At 34.3% G+C, this 8,932-nt stretch overlaps 1 non-coding gene across 1 annotated transcript; it reads right to left on the bottom strand.

The window, feature by feature from the left end:
• Nucleotides 1–8,143: 8,143 nt before the first annotated feature.
• Nucleotides 8,144–8,248, bottom strand: LOC132491521 (U6 spliceosomal RNA). Its single transcript, XR_009532730.1, has one exon. It is a non-coding gene; the product is annotated as a U6 spliceosomal RNA (small nuclear RNA).
• Nucleotides 8,249–8,932: the final 684 nt, after the last annotated feature.

Below are 8,932 nucleotides of genomic sequence, written 5' to 3'. Positions count from 1 at the left end.
TGCAGGAGATCAGTAACAACTAGAAAACCCAGATAAAGGTACAAAAATAATCTATTTAAAAAAATAAGATAGATACCTAGGTAAGCAGGGAACAAGGAGCCAAGCTGCTGAAGTATAGGGATCTTCAGAATAGTGAGTTGACATTCTGTTGGCTTCCTTTTCCCTTGGATCATTTTCAAACTTGGTGGGCAAAACATTGAAAATTTACAGAAAAGATAGCAAATCGAAGGCAGAAAAACAAGCACAGCTTTAAGCAATATTGCAGAGCTAGGAAGATAATGTTGAATATCAGAACAGATAAAGCAATCAGGACTGAAGCAGCCAAGATAATGGGAAGAAGCAAGTAACTGAGAGTTTGCAAGAGAATGGAATAATCAGGAAGGATGAGAAGGCTAGCTTCTTTAATGCCAATGCAAATCGGAACTGAAGCTGACAAAGGACAATATCTGGAAGCAATAATTTTAAATAAGAAAGATATCCATTCCAGCATATAAAATTAAGACAAGTATCAACATTGCTTTGTCAAATTTTGATTAAATATTGCAGCAATTACATATGAATTTTAAAATCCTATATATAAAATCAGCAACTAGAAAGCAGTCATGTCTTAGTTTTGAGCTGGACACAACTTTGTGTGTGTGTGTTTTAATAATGTAATTGCATATTTTTAGACTGACATTTCCTGCTTGAAATTATTTTGAAAAACAAAAAACTATTATAACTTGCTGTTTTAATAAATAATTATGTTTTCTCTTGATTATTATTATTTACTATTTTATAAGTAAGTATAATATGGTCCTTCATACATTGCTGAGTGTCTGTTTTCCAGTTCCTGACTTAGAACTTGGATCAGGAAAATAAATTTGAAATGTACTACCACATAAAGTGAAAAAGTACATGTGAGAGCCCATTTTATATGGGGTGATCATATAATTTATCATCCAAAATGGAGTGAGAGTGACAAGGTGGCTATTTATCATCATGATAGGAAGTCAGGCATATACTGGATTGTCACAGGAAACCCAGATGTATGATAACCCAATGCATAAACCTCTGTGACTAAACAGAGCACAGAGATCATGATTTATTGTTCAATAAATATTGACTAAAGCTGATTCTAAAAGGAATAAACAAACTGAAGGGGAATTAGAGTTTCAGCTTGAAATTGAAGACAAATCAGAATTTTTATGGATCTGTAGGAATATTATCTCCTATACATTACTTCTATCGTGAAATTATAACTAAAATAATTTTAATGGAATAATTATTACTAGATGATTTGAAGAAATAGACCCAATTAATATCTTACAATGAATATTTTAAAATTTTCTCTTTATCACTTTATTTTCCAGATCTTAATATAATCAGTAACATATCTCAAAGTGTTAGTGGGTTTTAAACACAAATTCTTTCTCCTTGTTTATCATAAATGACATGCGGACCAGAATATTTTCTACAGTAAGTACCCAGATTATAATTGATAGCTCAAAGTGTGATCATTATGAATATTAGACAACATCGCCAGTACTATATAAATATTTCAAAGTGACTTTGGAAAATTTGTTAAAAGGAGACAAAATTCTAAAAGTCCCTTTGAGTAAATCATGGTCAATTAAAATATGAATCCACTTTGCACGACTGAGAGGCCTGAACTACAGTGGATTTGGCAAATCTTGTTAGTTTCTCCCTGCCTCAAACTCTGCTCTGCCAAGCTGAGGATATAAGAAGTCTGACAACTGTATACTCAGCTGTCAGTCTCTCTGCTGAGTCAGTGGATGTACCACTTGGCAAGGTCGGCAGCAACACCAACTGAAAGTAGGCTATCACTCTGAAATTTCACAGCTCGTATCAACCCTTCACGTGTGGACTGGAAATGTTAGAGAACTTTAAAGAAAGTCTAAAAACTCAGTTTAAAATTAAGTTGGATATAATATCTGACCGGTTATAAATTTCTTAACACTCCATTTTGGCTGAAAAGCACATAACATACCATTACTATACAAAAGACATCAAAAACTGCATCCTGTATAATGATGATCAATATTTATTTATGTTAAAAATCACAATTATTTTAACCTAGTGTACTATGAAGTAGGATGTTTCCATTCCATGCAAACATCATATCTCATCTTACAGTTTGGGATATGCATACATTTTAATCAAATAATATTCTAGATTTATTGAAGGGAACCCTAATTACTTCTCAGTCTATCAAATTTGCATAGATCATTTCATAAACTTTGCAATTGAGAATTAAAGAGGAATCTGATGAATTCCAGCATTGATTACAGGAAATTCCCTCTTTGGCTTGTACTCAGGAATGTGTTGTTAAATATTTACTAATTAGTTCTCTGGAAGATGAAGGGGAAACTCTGACTTTAAGGATTTGTTGAGACCCATGATGTAGATACTCCCATTATAGCTGATTTTAAGCTACGTGAAAATTTAACAATTGGGTCCATGAGCCAACATGAGCTGACTCTAGCACAGTAATGCTTGTACTCTTCCTTTACAGGAAAAAGATTACATTAATTAATATTTATTAATTTGCCGATTCTTCTAACCCCATTCATAACTTGAGAAATGTTCACATTTCCTTTTTCTGTTGCTCATTCCTCCAAAATGTTCTGATTGTCAATGCTAAGTTGTTTCCTATGTACTTATTTTTTATGCAATTATGGTGTGTTCCTTGAAGGAAATGACCATATGCTTGACTTTTTTGCCCTTTTCCAGTATTATTACTAGACATACAGAGATTTGTAACATCCTAAATGCTGTTGGTGATGATAACCATATAAGGCTAAAGTTCTGCTTATTCAAGATTGAAAATCAACTGACTGGACTCCCATCAAATGAGTCGCCCTACAAGGTTTCATAGAAATTGACCACAACAATAAATTCCAGTTCACAACTAGGATTAGACAGCAATACATTGTTTATTCCAGGAGAGGAGCTGATGCTTTCCAAACCACAGATAGCAAACTGGGAAAAGAAAGTTATTGTGTAGCTTCTGCCACATCATAGTGATGTTATTACCTAGACACCAGTCGCAGCAGGAAAGAGACCACTGCTTTGTTAATAATTCAGCTTAAACATCTCACAGATTTACCGTCATGATCATTCTCCCTGATTCAGAGATCCTGACTTGCCATATCACTGTATACTGTTCCCTAGTGTGATGGAGCAAAAGGGATCCTGAGCATTTGCTGGTGATTCTAAATGAGTTTCCCCTATATATCTGCTACAGAAGGCTTGGCATATGCATTTTTTGGGCATTTGTAAGACCCTATGTTAGAGTGCTGTGGGAGGACTACTGTCTATCACTTTGTATATCAAAGAAATCAGAATGTAGGTTATCTCCAGGTTCTAATTTGAAAAATAATATATTTAAGCTCATAAAGTTTTACTACAACACTAAATAGAAATATTTCTAGGGACTTCCCTGGTGGCACAGTGGTTGAGAGTCTGCCTGCTGATGCAGGGGACACGGGTTCGTGCCCCGGTCCGGGAGGATCCCACATGCCATGGAGCGGCTAGGCCCATGAGCCATGGCTGCTGAGCCTGTGCGTCTGGAGCCTGTGCTCCACAACGGGAGAGGCAACAACAGTGAGAGGCCCACATACCGCAAAAAAAAAAAAAAAAAAAAAAAAATCCATCTGCCAATGCAGAACACACAGGTTCGAGCCCCAGTCTGGGAAGATCCCACATGCTGCAAAGCAACTAAGCCCGTGCACCACAACTACTGAGCCTGCACTCTAGAGCCCGAGAGCCACAACTACTGAGCCCTCGTGCCACAACTACTGAAGCCCGTGCGCCTAGAGCCCATGCTCCACAACAAGGAAGTCACCTCAACGAGAAGCCCGAGCACTGCAATGAAGAGTAGCCCCCGCTCGCAGCAAATAGAGAAAACCCACATGCAGCAACGAAGACCCAACACAGCCAAAAATAAGAAAAAAAAAAAAAATTAAAAAATATATTTCTAGGGAATCCATATTAGAATATGCATTTGGCTTAAATTACAATTAAAATAAAAATCAAATATACTCTAATAATTGACCATAACCTTAGGAATTAGCATAGAACTAAAGGTTTGAAAAGCAAGAGGTTTAATTGTCCACTTAGCCCACCACCTTAACATTAACTTTGCAGAAGTAGCTTACTAATTGCCAGACAGTGTAGTGTAGTGGCTCAGAAAATGAGATGCTCTCCCTCACTACATTGTTTCTGAAATTTATTCTCATTAAGGATGCTTGAAGAGTTCATTGCTATCTCTCAAAGAAATTAAAGGAAATAAGCAACAATTCCACAAATTATTATCTGTTCATAAAAAAGCATTTTTAGAATGGAGCATTATATGTTTTTTCCACCTTAGATAATCAGCCTACATAACTTGGCTTTAGTTTACATTTGACTTTGAAATGTGGTTAAAAAATTGTTCAAATGAGCACATTATCCTTGATTTTGTCCTGACAGCAGCTAAGTCCTTTGAAATGTGTACTGCCATTTAACCTAAAGGCATATTTCCTTAATTGTACCATGTCCGTTATCCCTATTTATGTTTCTTTGGTCCACAGGATATATTTATATGTCCTTAGTTATTGTAATTATTCAGTCACTACCCAGCTTATCTCTTTGCATGCACACTCTTCACCTGGGTATTTTCTTTGCATATTAGGAACATATTTCCCTCCCTTGCTGCTGTAAATTGGGACAAATAGAACTTATTATCACAGGAGAGAAGAATCATCCTTTATTTTTCCCATTAAATCCTGCTCTGTTAAATACTTCAGCAGACCCCTTGTCTCTACAAAAATGGTATTTTTTTCACAATAATTTAAAAAAAAATTCTGTGGTTGGCACCATGATTTGCTTGTGGCCTTTGTCCAACTAAATGAGAGAGAAAGAGAGGGAGGAGGAGAAATAATTTTAACCCCAATTCATACATATATATATCCATTGCAAATATTTCCCTTAACATGAGGATGAGATCTTAAAAAGATTTATTTTGCTAGATGGAATTCTGATTTTGGGGGAAGAAATGTGTTTTAAATGTATTGCTTTGAATAGGTTCACCTGAGACTTTGTCTTCAAAATAATTTGTAAACATTTCAATTTACCTATGTTCCTGTAGTTGAGAAAGTTGGGGAGATACAATTTAATTCAGCAAAAATGTATGACATTTTTTATTACCTTAAGTAAATGTTGACTCCTTTTCTTTTGAACTGAAATTTACTTTAAAAATGTCTTTTTTTTTTTATTACAGATGAATGAGGTATACACATAAGGAGCTAGTTGTTCTTTTCCCTATTATAATTTTCTTTACATTCTTAACTAAATAAATCATGTTCAGACTTGAAAAATTCTGTCCTAATCATACTTTCTCCATAAAATTGTATGTCATTATCACAGGCTATTTTAACCTTTCCTTCAGTTGGTATTCTATAACACATGAGGCCTAGAGTGGCTTAACACTTCTTACAGTTCTCCTTTTATATACTTGACTATAAAGGAATCGGTATGAAACAATAACTAAGGACTTTGGAAGCAGAATACTTTGATTTTGAAGTCTGAATTTGAACTGGTTTTGACATTCACTACCTATAATGGCCTTAGTCACAATTACATTATGTCCCTGCATTTGAACTTCCTCATTCAACAATAATAACATTCAACACAAAACAAATTTCTTGAGTACCAAATAACACTGGGGATATAAAGATGATAAGACACAGACTTCACCTTCAGAGAGAAAATAGTATGGCATACTGTCTTTAGACCTAGGCAAGATAAGCTTGAACCTAGGCACGATTGTTGGCTTTCTCCAGCAATACCCACCCCCATGGCTGGGAGCCTGCTGGGCCAACAAGATGTGTCCTGCCAGTACCTCTCCTAAACCTTTCTGTGGGTACCTATGATTCCAGAAAATTTTGCCCGATAGACTGAAGGACACATGCAGGGCATGCATAATCCTCTGCTTGTGTCAGTTTTCTTAAGAACAAATGCACTATTAATGTGTACCCACAAGCAGGGGAAATGGTCAAGAGACTACTATTTATAAAGGGCATAGAGAGAGTTGGACTTGCAGGTTGGTTGTTGAATTACATATATGAACTCTTGTCCCATATTAATCTCTAATCCCCAGTTGAACTCTTGCAAGTACTAAATAAGGGTCTGATTAGAAAGAATATCTAACTCTAGCCTGAAGTGGTCAGGGAAGTCAGTTGCTTTTGGGTGGAAAGAATGCTTAATCTTAATTTTGATGGATAAATATAAAGCACATAGTCAAAGTGTAGACACTAGGTCAGTCTAAAATGATACTATGTTAATATAATCTTTCCCAAGAGTCAGGTTGACAGGGGGAGCAGTTCAACAAAGCCATATTGTAAGTTTTAAGAGAAGTTGGCATTTCTATTTGCTGTACCAAAGTTTTTTTAAAAAATACTAGGAAACATTATCTGCTATGGTGTTTATTTCCTTTTGTTTGGCTTTACAACTCTCCTTTTGCCCTTCAAAGAGGAGAAAGAAGAAATCCAGCAGTGTTGCAAGCATATACTGGTGAATTTTAATCATTGCATAATTCTTTCTGGCAGGATTATCTAAAGCTTACTATCACTTCAAGTAACACTTTTAAAGGTCTATCAAATCATGAGCCCAAAGGGATATACACACAAATACTTTATTAATTCAATTTTTCAATATGCTTGAAATGTGATCTCCCAATTTCTGTGCAAGCAGATTAAAGTCATAGATCTGTATTTATCACACCACCTTGGAATTAAACAAGAGAACAAGAACTCCCCTTTCAATATGAGGACAAGAAATGGGAAAGTTAAGTATGTCAGAGTCCAAATAGAGATTTTAAAGAGGAAATTTTCAATCTGTGAATCCGTGCAATAGTGTGGGAAGAAGAAATGGAACCTGGCTAAGTATTCTCCAACTTTAGAGGTCACGTTAAAGATGAATACTATAGCCAGGCTCCCTGACCACACACTGAAACCCACTGAATTCCACAATCTGAAACAGAGGTCACATAGTTAAAGATGTGAAAGAGAAAGTACATTTTTAGTACTACAGGTTTAGTGTAAACAATATTTGAGCATGTGTAAAATGCAAGTTTTTAGTGGTATTCTCCTTTTATCTGATTTTCTCAGATAATCGTCCATTTTCATCTCTAGACTCATGAATATTTCAGCTATTTTGAATTGAATATTGTTTAAAATATTAGACTAACTCTACTCTTAGCACTTTGCTTGAAATTTAGCACAAAGTTAGCATTCAAAATCAAGGAAACAAGCAAAACAAATGTTCCCCCTCAATCCTTCACAAAAGAGAGTAGAAAGGATAAAATCTGCAGTCTTTGGCTTGGTTTTTACCTTGCTGATGAGGAACTTTCTTTCAAATTCCAATTAGAACTCTGAACTTTAAATCTTCCTGCGATGAGTTTCAGAACTTTGTTGTTTCCTTCAGCATATTCGTTTTCATCTTATCATTTTCAGTTTCATTTATTTAAACCCTTACTTTAAAGTTACCACATGCTTATTCCTGAGTCTACAATACACTCAGTTTGGCACAAACATAAAAAGAAGAAGCAAGGAAATGTTCACCACAAAAATTAGGACAATATTTAACTTTAGGGAGGAGGGAATTGTGATTAGGAAAAGGCATATGGCAGCCCTCCTGGATACTGGCAATACTTTTTTTTGCCTTAGTTGTGTGACTATTACATGTTTGCTTTATAATGACTACATAAAGTGTACATTTGTTTTATGCATTTTCATTAATATATACTTTATTTCATTATAAAAAGGATCAAACAATCTATTTTGTCTACTAAATTATGGAGATTTTGCTATAGGATTATATTGACTATATAATACAGATTGTATACAGATATGTTAAACTACATCTTAAATTCAAGTAAATTTTGAAGATGATTTATTTTCTCTGTCCATGGAGTTCCTGAGGATGTTTGTTTACTCTATCAAGTCTAACAGCAAATGAGCTGAAGTTTAAAATAAGAGCTGCTATACAACATCTGAGGGATCTTTCAGAAATCATTTAGTCTCAGAATACAAATGGACCATATCTAAGTACCATTTGAAAATATACTCTGATTATGAGAATGGAACACTGTATTCTTTTTAAAAATATGGAGTGCTTCACGAATTTGCATGTCATCCTTGTGCAGGGGCCATGCTAATCTTCTCTGTATCATTCCAAAACACTGTATATTAACAGAAAAAAGCTATCATTAAAATATAAACTTTTTATAAGAATAAAATATAACTATAAATATTTAATTATAATATATAAAATATATTTCATTATATATATTATACATTATATAATATTATATTATATTTTAGTATATATTGATTATCATGTCTATATTGTATGTATTATATAAGTATGTTCATTATATTTCATTATAATTAATCTCATCTCTATAATTAATCTGATTTTATTTTGGTACATATTTAGATGTTCATATTAGCAATTTGACCAATACTATACTTTAAAAAAATGTTTTAAATAGTGACTCAGCTGTCTTGGAGGATTAATTTTGTAGTGCAAGGTCAATAAACCGTTAACTTATTGTTTGATCAAATTCAAAGAAATTTATTTTGTCTCAAAATAAATTGGTAGATTCAAAGGCATAAAATGATTCTCTGTGCAACATCTTCCAGGACAATGTCAACATCAGTTTCTCTAAGTGTATTTGTGGCAGAAAATATGCATGCATTTTTTCAGCAGCCAAAGTAGTAGACTATAGTATTAGTTAGAAATATCCATTCAGAGAAACTCTACACACCTTTACTGTTAGGGAGAAGTCTTCCAACCATATGTGTTAAATGGAAATACATATCTACTCTCCTCCTATAGTAACTTAACCTATAGGCATGTGCCTGAGGCTTGGGCAATGGACAGTTTA

The sequence above is a fragment of the Mesoplodon densirostris genome, chromosome 5, assembly GCF_025265405.1.
Source record: "Mesoplodon densirostris isolate mMesDen1 chromosome 5, mMesDen1 primary haplotype, whole genome shotgun sequence".
Classification (NCBI taxonomy): Eukaryota; Metazoa; Chordata; class Mammalia; order Artiodactyla; family Ziphiidae; genus Mesoplodon; species Mesoplodon densirostris.
Note: the sequence above shows the minus strand (reverse complement) of the source record. Positions and strands in the feature narration are given on the sequence as shown.